This window comes from Lichenostomus cassidix, chromosome 3, assembly GCF_008360975.1.
Source record: "Lichenostomus cassidix isolate B80296 chromosome 3, HeHo_3.0, whole genome shotgun sequence".
Classification (NCBI taxonomy): Eukaryota; Metazoa; Chordata; class Aves; order Passeriformes; family Meliphagidae; genus Lichenostomus; species Lichenostomus cassidix.
In genome coordinates this window covers 64,972,560-64,987,158 of record NC_139483.1, presented here as the reverse complement: position 1 = coordinate 64,987,158, position 14,599 = coordinate 64,972,560, and positions in this window count along the sequence as shown.

The following is a 14,599-nucleotide window of genomic DNA, read 5'->3' as shown; positions in this document are numbered from 1 at the left end:
GTAAAATACAGGACCAGTTTAATTTCATGCAACACTATATGCAAAAGAGCTCCAGATTCTTACAACATTGCAATTCCATAATTTCTTTCAGAATTTTGTTCCCTTATAACGTCATGAGATATTGTTTTAGCATAGCTTTTATTAGGTGAATGATTTAAATATCTTATTGTGACAACCTAATACATAAAAGCTATAATAAAATATATAAAATTGCAACATTCTGAGCATATTCCATAGCAAAAACAGTTGCATTATTAAAGAAATAGCTACTGGTATGTTTTTCTGAAAAGAAGAACTGTGTATTGCAAAAAGCTAAGTAGTCCCTATTGGAGTATTAGGAAGTCTGGGATTTTATGTTTGGTTCTTATGACTAAAGCATTTATGGCATCATAAGAGCTGTTTAATGAATGTACTGCCTAGTAATACTCCACAGGGCATACTATATTCTCTTCCTATTACTGCTTTTGTCTCTGCAGATAATTCTACAAGCTCATTGTTAAGAAAGCAGAACAGTTCCTGATCATGTATGTTTATTAAGAATGGTTGATCATGGACAACATCAATGGCTTCAATGATTCAAACTTATCCAGATATTTTACAGGTAATTACACATAAATGAGAATTAGTGAGTGCTGGGGTTTTCTGCATTTTGTAAATAATGCTTCATAATATATTGGTGTGCATTGAAACAGCATTATTCCTGCTCCTGTACCGTTCCTGGAGGTGATCTGATGCATAGGCTCATGTCCTTAAGTTTTCCACAAGTTAGTAATTTATGATGATTGGTTCTTTCCAATCTCACAGGAATTGCTTTTTTTTTTTTTTTATGGTTCAGTTGCTAAATCCAGTATTGCAAAACAGTTAAGAATCTTTTATTCTGTCTTTCTTGTTTTATGCCTAGGATTTAATTTCTTTTTAGTTCTAATATATTACTTGGCAATTTAATACTTTAAAGCAAGCCTAATTTTGGACTAATTTGCTATATATGTGTTACCATGTAGGACAGAAAAATAGAAGCAGTTGCAGTTTTACAGAATGAAACCAGTCCTACTGAAGACCTCACATGTACATGTTATTCAATGTGGGATTTTTTTATCAATGTGAGGTTTAGATTTTGTGTGTGTGTGTTTTTTGTTTGTGGTTTTTTGTTTGTTTGGTATTGTTTTTTTGTTTTGTTTTTTTGTTTGGTTGGTTTTTGTGGTTTTGCTTTTTTTGGTTGGTTGGTTTTTGTTTTGTTTTGGTTTTTTTTTGTTGGCTGTTTTTTTCTTTTTTTTTTTTTTTATTTCCAGACAAGCACCAATCTGTTCTAATAAACTGACATAGCAGTGATAGTATCCTAGATGTACTTCTTCAGCAGAAATTCCCATTTACCTCTCATCAGAAACACATCAGGTTCATGAGATTGTTTCACAATGTGGAGACAGTGGAAGCATGGGAAGAAGAAATGATCAAGGCATTTGCTCTGAAAATGCATGCAGGATCCAAACTCATATTAAAGTAGCTGCATCTATGTGGGGCTAATTCAAGCACACATTATTAAGAAGTGTGTTATGACATAATGTGAAAAAAAATATTAATGGCTCATATCAGTCACAGCCACTGGAGGAAGAGGTATATTTGCCCATCTGGGATCATATCGTAAACTACAAAGAAAGGCTCTAACCCTGGAAGTTAGTGCCCCCTGTGATAAGATTCAAAGGGAACTCTGAGAACATGCAGCAAATGGGGAGTCATTTATACTGAATAAACCTGTCTTGCCCTCCCCTTCCTGTGGGAGCATTTCCCAGATCCTTTTTCCTAGAAATTGAATGATGCAGAAAATTGCAGAGCTCTTTTCATAGAGATTTTGTTGATAAAAATAAATTCACTGCTGGTCATAAGGCACTTTGAATTTCCATTGTGGTGTATAGGTGTGGTGGGTTCACCCTGGCTGCATACGAAGTGCCCACCAAAACCACTCCATCACTCCCCTTGTCAGCTGGACCAGGGAGAAAAACGTATCAAAAGGCTTGTGGGTCAAGATGAGGACAGGGACAGATACCTCACCAGCTACCATCATAAGCAAAACAGACTTGACTTGGGGAAGGTATTTTAATATACTACCAAGAAAATCAGAGGACAATAATGAGAAATAATACCACATCTTAAAACACCTTTCACCCACCTTTCTCTTATTCCCAGGCTTAGCTTTACTCCTGAATTCTCTGTCTCCTCCCCACCAGTGGGACAGGTGAATGGGAAATAGAGGCTGCAGTCAGTTCATCACACATTGCCTTTGCCAATCCTTCCTCCTTAGGCAGAGGGCTCCTCACACTCTTCCCCTGCTCTGGCTGCCGTTGCTGTTTTCCAGGGTTTTTTCCCCTTCTTAAATACATTATCCCAGAGGTGTTACCACTGCTGCTGACAGGCTTGGCCTTGGCCAATGATGGGTCTGTCTTGGAGCTGGCTGGCATTGGAGTCCTACTTTTTCTTTCAGTTAGTGGCTGCTGGGCACTAGAGATGGTATACCTGACTCACACAAATGTATTGTCCCTTTCTGACCTAAAATGGCTTCAAGCAGCAGTCATCCTCCTCAAAAAATCTGAAAAGTTTTGAGTTAATTCCCACAATTAAATCATGGGTAAACTTAGAGCAAACCAGAACTTCAGAAAATCATCATTGTATTTGGAAGGTACATGTGTAAGTTTCTATTGCCATCTCCATCTTGCAGATAGGTAGACATTGAATTCAGACACATGGACTTTGATGTCTCCAACCTCCAGGGGTAGAGATTTTGCAGGCTGTATTGGAGAGTTATTGCAATACTTCATTATTCTCTCACTAAAAGGTTATTTTTGTCTTTTTTTTTTTTTTTTAATATACGCAATTTGAGCATATGCTGACTTTTTTATGATGATTATCTTTTGTTCACCTCTGTTGATCTCTGTGAATAACCTGGCTCTGTCTTCTCCACTGTTTCTTGTAGGTATGGGATGGATGCTTCTAGGTGCCACTGAAGTCAGCTCTTCTTGAGGCTGAACCAACCTCAGCTGACCCTCACAGGGCTTGTGCTCCATCCCCAACTTGTTCAGTGCTCTAGAAGTTAGCGAAGCCCTACCTCATACTGAGAGTTAAGGCTATCCGTAATTTGTAGTCAAAACAGATTTTTGTTTCAAAACAAGGTCCCTCTGGCTCCAGAGCAAGATGATGGAATTTGCTGCCTTTCAAATACAAGCTGTTGTGCTGGGGATCATTTCTCTTTCACTGATATCTGACCTTGGGGTGCATGACCTGGAGATACATGACCTGGAGATGCTGCTTGTTGGAGATAATTGCTCTAGGCAACATGTTGGGAGCTGGGAGCTTGCAGTCTCTTCTCTCTCTTCTGGGGCAAGGCATTCTTTAGACAATTCTAGAATGTGGATTATTAGAGAATATAGCTTTAAAACCTACTAGTAAAATGTCAGATGGGACAACATCTGGATGATTTCTTTTTTAACATGTTAAGAAAAACCTATGATGTGATTTCTTTAACAAACTTGTCTCTTATTTCCATAAGGCATTAGATAACTGATCTTATATCTAGAACATGAAGGGAGCTTTTCTACATCTTCTTGTTTATCTAGACTTTTTCTTGCTCCCTGAGGCAGTAGAAACCTCTATAGTTTTTTATGACTATTTACAGCATGGTCTCTTTATTTAAAATTCTATTTGAACAAAATACATTTATAAATAGACTGGAAACAGGACTCCCACCCTTTGTTAATTTTCCTTTTCCTGTCTGAAATTCCGCTAGACTTTCTCATCATTCTGTGTCTCCTAAAATTTAGGTTAAACATAGTTTTTTATTTTTCACACTGTGTTACAGAGAATAGTGCTGGCTCCTGAGTGTAAAACCTCTATCAGCAGTAATGTGGAAAATTCTTCTTTTATTGTGTAAGAGAAGTGAATATGAAGTGTCAACAGAGTCTCAGCTGAGGTCATATCCGTGGCAAGCCACAGGGCACACAGTGTAATTGGGAAAACAGCAGCAGCAGTGTTTCTGTTTCTTTGAAGATAGGAAGAATTTTTTTTTTCTCCTCAGTAATAGCAGGGATTCATTTAGCAGCCTTGCTGTAAGAGAATAAATAATGCCTTCCTGCTCCAAAATTTCATCATTTAATAAAATATATTTTGGAATAGGAGGCAACAAATATGTTCTTTAAAATTTACTGATTGAAAGACACTTACTACCAGCAAGCTTCTCATTGTCATGGAAGAGCCATCATTTCCAGGTGTTATCCAGCTACTTGTCAACACAGCACAGCTGAGTTCAGTTAGATGCTAAAATACTTAGTCCTGTAATGAGAGATGTGTGGTATTCTGGCCAAAATTGGGGGAAAATGACTGAGACGTTCTTGACATATATGTCATTTGTGATCCTGTTATTGATCTTTTTTTTTGTTTTGTTCTCTTTTTTGATAGCTCTTTTTAGAAAAAATCATTCATAAAACATACACACATGTATGCACATGTGTATTGACATATAAATACTGGACAGTATGCATCTTATTTAAAGGATTTGAAAAGCTATGTTGAAAAGTACTGTGAGGGTATCTCTAGAAAGTTACTCTGGATATCATTCAATTAGAGACAGTAGTGTTCCTTCTTATAAAAGCATAAATACTAAAAACTGTTAGTGTGTGAACAATTTACCAACAATTCAAGGACTGAAATATATCCTATTAAATAGTTTCTTCATAGGCCTGCATCAATCATAGCCTCGTTGAGTACAGATTGATGAAAGTAAATATCCAAATTTGCTGTATAAACTGTCAGCTGTCCACTCCATTTTCCCGAGTCAGTGTTTCACAGACTGTTGAACTATTTTCTTCCATGGTCCTCTTGGGACTCTTTGGTGCCTGAGGCAGTGAATTATACCTGTTTGTCCTTCTCTACAATAATATAAATTGCTGGAAGACTGCATTCCCCTAGCCACCCTCGTCTCTTTTCTCTCTTAGACAAGTTATACCCACCTCAGAGGAGACTGTATTTCAGAGGAAAAATCCCAAAAGTTTCTGGATTATGATGACCTCAAAGGAAATAGAGAATATTTGTCAGGATTTAGAGATTTCTCCCTGTGTTTCTCATTGATATTTTCAGTGAAGCTTTTTCATGTTTTCAGGAGTTTACTGTCAAAAAGATGCTGATTGGTGGGTATTACACAGAGCTACTGCTTTCTGCTCTCTGTTGATCTCTCATCCTGTGAGGCTGATGAACGACACTGGCAGGTGTGGGAGTAGAGAATGAAAGCAGAGTTTCTGAAGGTCATATTGCCTAAGCAGTGTTAGCAAAGGGAAACTCTTTTGTAAGTAATGACACCCAAGGAGCGTGTGTATGAGCCAAGATAAATTACAGCAGCCTCGTTAATGAGGACACAGTGGCAGAGAAACTACCCCATATCGGAAGGATCCTCATGCCTAATGTTCTTCCCAGGAAGCTGCAGCAAGACTGCCACAATGTTGGTCAATCATTCTTTGACTGTAAGGTACAGAATTTGGAATTTCCAGCTTGAGCAACCTGTGCCCCCGAGTACCATTGATTTGAACAAGTGAGCTACAAACCATCTCCAGCATGGAGTAACTTTACAACAGAATAAAAGCCCACAAAACGTAAACAAAACAAAAACAAACACAAAACCCACAAAAAACAACAATAAAAAAACAAAAAAACCAAACCAAAACCAAAAAAAACAAAAAAAAAACAACCAACATATCACCAACAAAACAACAACCAAATGAAAAACAGGGAAAAAAAAAAACCAAATCAAAAGAAAATAGCTAAACACCAGCATAAATTTGAAACAAAAGTTTAGAATGCTTTAATTCCAGAAGGGTTTTTTGTTCTACGTTTGGACTTGGGTTCATATCCAGACGTGTTTATAAATCCAACTAATAAGCTGGGTACAATGTGTTCACAGATAAACACAGAAAAATCTTATTATTTAAGCTAAAATATGTTTAAAAAGTAGAGACAAATTAAAAAAAAATACATAAACCTTTTATTTTTAAATTAACAGGGCAACAGGGCAACGTCTTCTAAGTGGAATAGCCTATAAAACCCAGACTTGCAATAGCAAAGTTTGAATTTGGTGTTTAAGCTTCCCTGCAGTTGTTGATCAAGGATCACATCTCTTCGGATACTTGACAGGTAAGATCTTTGCCAGCAGAAGTCAGCAGCTTAGACCTGGCCATAATTACCTGATGGTATCCCTATTAAGCAGAATTACCATCCCTATTAAACAGCAGTTATTGCTATTAGGTATCATTAGTCTTAAATTGCTTCCTTGGGACACATCTCAATTAAGCAAATTTCCATGTTAAGTGCATCCTGATTAACTGAACTGCACTGTACTGCTTTGTTTCTTCATGGACCCACTCCAGTAGCCTTCATCCCTCATTTACAACTCTCGCAAAGTCTGGCCTTTCTAAGATTCACTAAAAAAGTACACCCAACTGAATTAAGGATTGTAAAAGACCTAAATTTTTGGTGTCTCGCTGCATTTCATTAATTGTGTTTGCAATTCTAGTTCCACTCTTACAAGGTGCTGATTTTTTTCTTTTCCTTGGAAGAATGTATTCATTTTAGTTAGGGTGTAATTCTCCTGTTACAGGGCATTTTCCAGCATCTGTAAAAGTCTGTGAATTACACATGCAAAAGAATGATGTGATATTACTACCAAACATATTTTTAGAGAAAGGTATAAAAATAATCCTATTGCTAAAATGATGTCTTTTTTTTCCTCTGGAATGTTTGTGCTTCAGAAGTCATAGGCAGTTTTCAAAACAACACAACAATAAATCTCACCACTTTTATTTGTTGAAAGAACAGTTTTATTAGAAGCAGGTTAGAGGTGAAAATAAAGGCAGATGTATTTAATGTTGATGTTATTTCAGAGCTCAGATTCTAACAGTTAGGATAGTCCTGAATGATGTTGGGTTGGGGAATCCAAACAAACCCTTACATCACAAGCCTTTCAGTCAAATCCAAACCACGAATACTATTGTGCCTTCAAGACAAGTTAAAACTGAAACAGCATTTTTAAAATAAATTTTTACATGTTTTTCAAGTTAAAATTGTTTTCTTATATAGACACTTTTTATTAATACAAATTACACTGAAATAATATTAAAAAAAATTAAAACATTATTGAAAACAGAGCTGCTTTTCTTCTACTTATAAGAACAGCCTTCCAAAATAGTTTAATTCTTTTTTAACACTAAATAAAATTGTGATTAAAATTTCTGGTAATCCATCTTGTCATGTAATATAATTCAAAGGCACCATACCTGTACAATTTCTCAGATGTAGTCATGAAGAAGAAAAAGTCAATTCAATTCTTTCAGTGGTTCTTTGGGATTCTGGATGTCAACCCAGAAATACTAAGTAATTTGATCTTCCTGCCTTCTGAAGTTTTGCAATGGTGAGTGCACACAAACGCACAAATTTATTTCTGAGGATATTTGGCAGTGCTATCTATTAAGCACCCCCTTCTTCCTTGCTGAGAGGATGACAAGGCAGTAAATCAATATCTTCTATGAGAAGATTTTTCAGAAGAGTGGTTTTCATATTTTTGTAACTGTACTCTATTTTATCTGGGTATTTTCATAAATCTTCCTAGACATGCTTAATGCAGTCTAATATGATTTTTAAATGTTTTTCACCCTAAAAGTCAAGAGGTACCACTGTAGTCATCTCTTTTCCTTCTCAATAAAACAGATGTTAGGATGGCCATAAAGATAAATTCTTTTATAAAGAAAAGTGGAATTCAAATAAAACAGACACTTCTGGTTTTAAAATTTCAAGTGATGCAGAACTCACTGCAAAACTAGCTAAAACGTGCAAATGGTCTCATTCATCTGGCAGGGGGTAAAGACATGAATGCTTTTTTTTTTGCTTGGAAATTACTTCCCTTCCATTTCTAATCCCTGTGTTTTCTTTACTAAACTGAAGATGTTATTGACCATACTTAAATACTGTACAAACACTACCTAATTTGTGCCATGTAAAGTAATCTGCTCGATCTCCTTGAGTCTTAAAAATCACCGGGAACTGAGGAGCTAAGCTTTGTCTTTCCACCGCTGCCTCAGCCACCCACCACTTTTTTCTAGATCTGGCCAGGACCTTGTATGGAAATCCTGTGTTGCCTGTGATCACAGAACTTTCACCTCATGTGCCCCTCTTGCCCAGTGCTGCTACATTTAAGGCAAAACATTCAACCAAGCCATAACCAACATCCTACTGGGGTTGTGACACTATTTTCAGCATGAGTTAACTAAGAAATAGCCCACTTTGTCTCTAGATGTGGTCAACCAAAGTATGTTATTTGCTTGTTCTCAGATCATGTGCCAATTAAAATGTGCCACCTTTTCCATATTTTGCAAACTTGGGCAGTATTGACTTTTTTTTTTTTTTTTGGCTTACTGAAGAAAAATAGATGGTAGATAGCAAATAAATATATTGGACTACAGTAGACCTTCCTCTAATAAATCATGTCATGATAAATCACTTGAAATTGCTTGCAAGGGACCATCCAGATAGGATCCACTTGTGCCATGTTGAAGATGTGCATCTTCATAATTTATATATCAAAATGACATATGGTAATTTACATTTAGCTACTACCTGTGTGAGAAAAAAAATTAATCAATAAATGACATCAGCTTAGGGGTTTTATTCCAAAACACTTTAATTTCATTTCAATCTTTAATTCTTTAGTAATTATTTTCAGATTGACCATTATGTTAATTCTGACAACTGGAAGACAGATTAATATTTAAACAGGCTTCTTCTTTCATTTTTAGTTAAGAAATTATGTTGTATTGCATTTAGAAAGTTCATGGATGCTTTGATGATGGCAGCCTGAAATGCCTAATAAATATCAAAGGATAACAGAATCAAAGAATGAGTAAGGGTGGAAGGGACCACATTGCATCATCTGGTTCAACCTCCCTGCTCAATCAGGGTCACCCTGGAACTCAGGATTTTGACCAGATGGGTCTTGAAAATCCTCAGTGAGGAGAATCCACAACCTTTCTGGGCAGCCTGTTCCAGTGCTCAGTCACTGCACAGCAAACAAGCTCTTCCTCATACTCGGTTGGAACTTTCTGTGTATCAGTTTCTGCCCATTGCCTCTTGTCCCATTGCTTGGCACCACCAAACCGAGCCTGGATCCAACCTCTTGACACCTTCCCTTTAGATATCCCTGGAAGAAAGTTCCCTCTGAGAGGTAACTTCTTTCCAGACATAATTTTCTGCTTTGAGCTGGCAGTTTCATGCGTGCTTTATCATTAAGTTATGTATCCATAAACATTAATTGTCCTGTTTTCCTGAGTTAGCCATTGTAGAAAATAATACCTTTCTTGACAGAGTTCTCTTCTCCTTGAATACAACTTAACAATTCCCAGTCGTGTCAGTTATATTGAATACTGCAAGGTTATTCTACGTTTTATGTAATAAGAGAAATGATTCTTTTCCTTGTGTCTTCAACATACTGATATGAGACTTGGTGGATTTTATATCTAATTTGTACCTCTCAGATTTTATTCATTTTCTTCCTGCTTTTTTAATTATGTTGGGTTTTAAAAGCCTCCTACTAAGGCAAAAACATTTGAATTGAGAAGTTTATCCCCATGGAAAGCAGATATGCTCCGCATAAAAATGATGTGTAAATCAGACTGTTTTGATTATCTGTCTTCTACTGCCATGGAGGAGAATCTCAGAAGGGTCCCAGGTCATTTACTTCTTTGCAACATCTTTGAGTTTTTCAAATTTTTATGAAACTTGTAAAGTATGCTATTGTGTGCATGTACATCTCTCTGTGGGTTTTTGACAAAATTCTTCATCACAAATTCTGTTCTGGTTCAGTGGGGTCATGTTGTACTACAGGTTGTGATACAGTCATCAGTTAAAACAAGTTACTTGAGGCACACCAAACACTGTAATTTAACACAATGCATCTCAATTTTATCCTTTAAAAGCTTAGGACTTGGCATTTAATTACATTGTACAAACACAAGAATTTTTACTTTCAATCTCCTGGACAACTAGCCTGACACAAATAACCAATGTTTTTTGGCTCAGACTTCTGTTAAGTCTGCAGTTACAGTATTTAATTGGAAAAATGCTATAATCAGAAAAACATAGCATTTGGTAAAAGAGGAAAAATGGAACACAGTTAAATGACCTTTAGGGGTAGCTGGCAATCTTGTTTCTGTATCCCAGAAAGGGATATGAGCTGACCAGTGGTGAAATATCAGCTTCAAGGCAAAGGAAGAAAGACTTCTCCTATAGCTTACACCTTTATTCCTATTTTTGTGCACAGTGTACACATGTTCTTGGGTAAAAGCTTTTCTGCTTGAATAAAAGAGAAGAATGGATGTACTATGTAAAGAGTTGTGGAAGTTATTGTAAAAGGTACAAAGAAAGCCCATATTTCACTCTTCCTCCTGACAAACGAAAATCCAGAGATTCCCTATAAATAGAGACATAATTCTACTGATCGTTAGGAGAGTACATAGATATCAGTGAGTCAGTAATGAAAATTTTTGTAGGAATTACACCATTACCCTTAGAGAAAACACTTGAAAAGCTGGCCAGAATTTGACTTAAATTTTAATAGTAAAAAATACAAATTATCAAGAAGAGAGGCTGGATAAAAACAGAAACTCGTATTTTCACATTGTATTAATCATTCCACATTTAAAGTTGGAAGTTGCTGCATGTCATCTTAGGACCTTATAAACCTTAAATGCTTTTTACAAAATTTATTAGACATTTACTGAAGTTAAATAAGGAGAAAATACCAGGGAGAGCTTCTTTGATCTGTGAAAAAGTGGGTTAGACAGACAATGGCTTTTTCCTCTTCCTTCAAATATCCATGTCCTGTGATGAGCACAGTGTAGATTACCATGTCTAATATGTATTTGCATTCTGATGCCAGTGTCATCACAGCTGCCTGGGGGATCTAAATCCACTGTGCAGGGACGTCTGCCTGATGTTCATGTCTATTACCTTCTATTTCAACACTAGGAAAGAATGCTTTTTCTTTCTACACATTCCAGTCAGATACAGTTGGGCAATGATGTGATATACACAAGAAAAATGGACAGAAAAGGGCAAGTTTGGAAAGCAAAGTTGCTGATGAAAATTAAGTGTATTCTTGCATGTGTTAGGCTACAAAAGTTATTTTAAAGTTGAATTTGTTGCTGTGTGCCCAGAGAGAGTGAAAAATTGTACCTTTCCTCATTTTTAGGGTGATACCTGGACTTATGGATGATTTTACCCCTTGAAAATTAACTCCAGTTTCTAACCAGTCTGTTGGAAACAGCAAAATTTCTTATTTTATTTATTTATTGTTTGTCAGTTTTAGTTTCTTTGACTGAACTTGTATAAATATTGTATAAATTGAGCCTTGACAATGCAGAGTCAAAAAATTGCTGAGTGCTTCATTTTTTGTGGAGTGAATCAATATTATATCTTGCAGGTTCTGTTTAGAAAACTATAGATGATATTTCTGCTCAATATTATTATCCCTAATGGGTCTTGTACTTGTGGCCACTGTAGTAGTCAAGTTCACACAGACTAAATTCCACTTAAGCCTTTACATCTACAGGTTTACTATTTGGCTGACTAGAAGATATCTCCATGGGATTGAAAAAATAAGTTTCATTAAAGAAAAGCCTAACAAGGTCTTAAGAACAGTCACTGCAGGATCCACTCTAGACCAACTATATGGATGCAGAGAATCCAAGAGATGAGTGACTTCCCCAGAGAATAAGATTAACTGCATACATACTGGGATGTAAATAAAATGTAAGCAGTCATAATCTGGTGTTATTTGTTCAGTTAATAATCGTGGCAATCGCTCTTGCTCATATAGTTCCTGAAAAAAACCTCAAGATTACTGCAAAAATGTCACTGAACAATATGTTATTTTAGTCTAAACTTACAGTTTTATTTAGATGGAAATATGTCTCATGACTGGAAAAGACAAAAGAATATAAATGAGTGTTGCCAAACAGACTGGCATTTCAAGAAGGTTAAATTACATTTTATATGTACTGCGGCATCTCTCCATAGATTTCTCAACTTCAGTTAGCTACCATCAAGTGGGACCTAATTCTGGACCCAGCTTCTTTTTACATTTACAGCAGTGGCAGAGAGATCAGACAACAGACTTTTACATGGCTTCTGTTCCTGATTTCCTGACAAAAGAAGTAGTGGTGGAAAAATTAAACCTTATCAGTGTTTGGAAGAAATTAATTTGCAGAAGGAAAAGCAATTCACTTTTTGACTGTCATGCTGTATTTTCTCAGGTACTTGCAAGTGACCATAATACTTTTGTGGTACATCAGTTACAAATGCAATTTTTCTTTTTCATAAAGGAAGAAATTTGAGGCTTACATGGAATTTAAAGAACTTCACTTCCTTTAAATCTCTGCTTTGCTATGGAAGAACCACATTAGTCTTGTCAGTATGCTGAGCACTGTAAGCAAAAAACTCTTTAGTAATGTTTAATAACAATTTTACTGAGTGTAATAATTTATAGATAGGATCTACTGGATTTATTTGTTTTTAGATAGGTGGCCATACCATTTCTTTCTGTACAAACGTTCCACAATGTACATTATTTATTTATTAGATTTTTACTTATTGGCTTTTCAAATGATGAAAATCACAGATTGAATATTAAATTTTCTGGTTTTCTCTCACAATTTATCCTCTCCAAAGAAACACTAAAACTGGATAGATGGGATAGAAAAACTGGGAGTTCTGCATTTGAAACAGTTGATCTGCTGTCCTGCAGTAAAATGACCATGAACATGATTCTGGTGTATATTAGAGAGATATTTTGCTCCCTTTACTCATTCTGCATAATAAACTTGCTTTGCAGCTGATCTCACACAAGTTAATGGGCCTTGTTGTAGAATTAGACACTGCTTAACGGAATGTGATCCAAATTTCATGGTTATTGAGGTGAATGAAAAATTCATTAGTCATGGAATAGAAACTAAAATACTGGCACAGATTAGAAACTTGGTAGGACAGAAAACTAAGATTGGAAAATAAAAATAAAAAAAAGTAACATCCCCCCAACAAAAACAACAACAACAAATCAAAGCAAAAATTGGAAAATGTTTGTAAAAGAATTTCCTGCTGGAACAGCCTAGAAGGCAGAACTTGTACATAACAAAAATCCTCTGAATTGTGTATTTCATAAAAAATATATATCATTGCTTGGGTAGGTACCTTAACAATAACGTAGATCACACAGTCAAAATATTCGCTCACTGTGGGACAGTAGTCAGCAAGTCAGCAAAAATTGTGAAACATGAATAGTGTGCATGGAAACTACTGAGAAGTGCAATCTTATAAGTCTCTGATGCATTACTATTTGTAATTGTGTGTTCAGTACTATTCACTTAAACTTGCATTACTAGAAGTATTTAATCATTGTCCAAAATACCTTTAAGCATCTGCTCTAATATCTCCATAGAGATAACACAATAGTAGAAATCACTCTTCAGAGATAAGATAAAAAGCAGTAGCTATAATAGACTTTTTCATAATCTCTCACCTGATGAGTTTAAACAAAGGATGCTGCTAATTAGCTATGAGAACACCCACTCAGTTACTCTGAGGTAACTGACAGTGGGTTTATACTCTCCCATATGACAATCTTGATTCAGAGGCTGTTTGAGCAACCTGCTCTAGTGTAAAGTGTCCCTGGAACTAGATAATCTTCAAAGTCCCCTCCAATCACAACCATTCTGTGTCCTGTGGTTCTATAAATACTGACAGATAGAGCCACTGCAGACACCCCAGGACACCTGAGACCAGCAGAGGTCACACAGGTCTGCTGTGAGAACCAGGCACTCCTGGAGTGGCAGCTGGAAGCTAAGCAAGGTATCTTAAAGTATCTAAATTGACAATAAATGTTCGTGGCTCCATACCATATGTAACTGAGTGCAGAAAGTTCTCGTTAGGAAATTATGCCTTCTGGTTCGAAAATCAAATATAACCTCATCTGTCAGAAGAAATTTAAGTGAAAAAAAATACCCCAACATACAGTTTACAGTTAAAATGTTACTGTATTTTTACTAAGCATATAGAGATTTTTTTCTAATGCAGCTAATCACTTAGACAATGGGCCAATTAACTTTTTTAATTTAGTTGAAAACTTGAAAAAGAAATTACTTGCTTTATGTGTTAATCAGGGGAAAAATAAACAAGACATGAAGAACACTTTTAGATTTTTGGCATGAGTGAAGCATTATGTTAATCTAGGCTTGACCTTTATTTCAAAACTCAAGGAAATACTTTGAGATCACAACTTTCTAGGTGATTGGGAAATGTGCATAAATATTAGCCAAGTCATCTGGAATCTGACATTTACTTGTTGACAAATAAAAAATAATTTTTAAAAAGCAAGCTAGGATGTCCATTTTCTTCCTACTTATTTAATTTTTCATTCCAGACACATGGAGACATACTTGAGAAATTAAAAAGCAGGAAGGAGTAGGATTTACAAAAGCTTGTTCCAGCTAAATACTGCTAACATAGGAAATATATGTTTGGA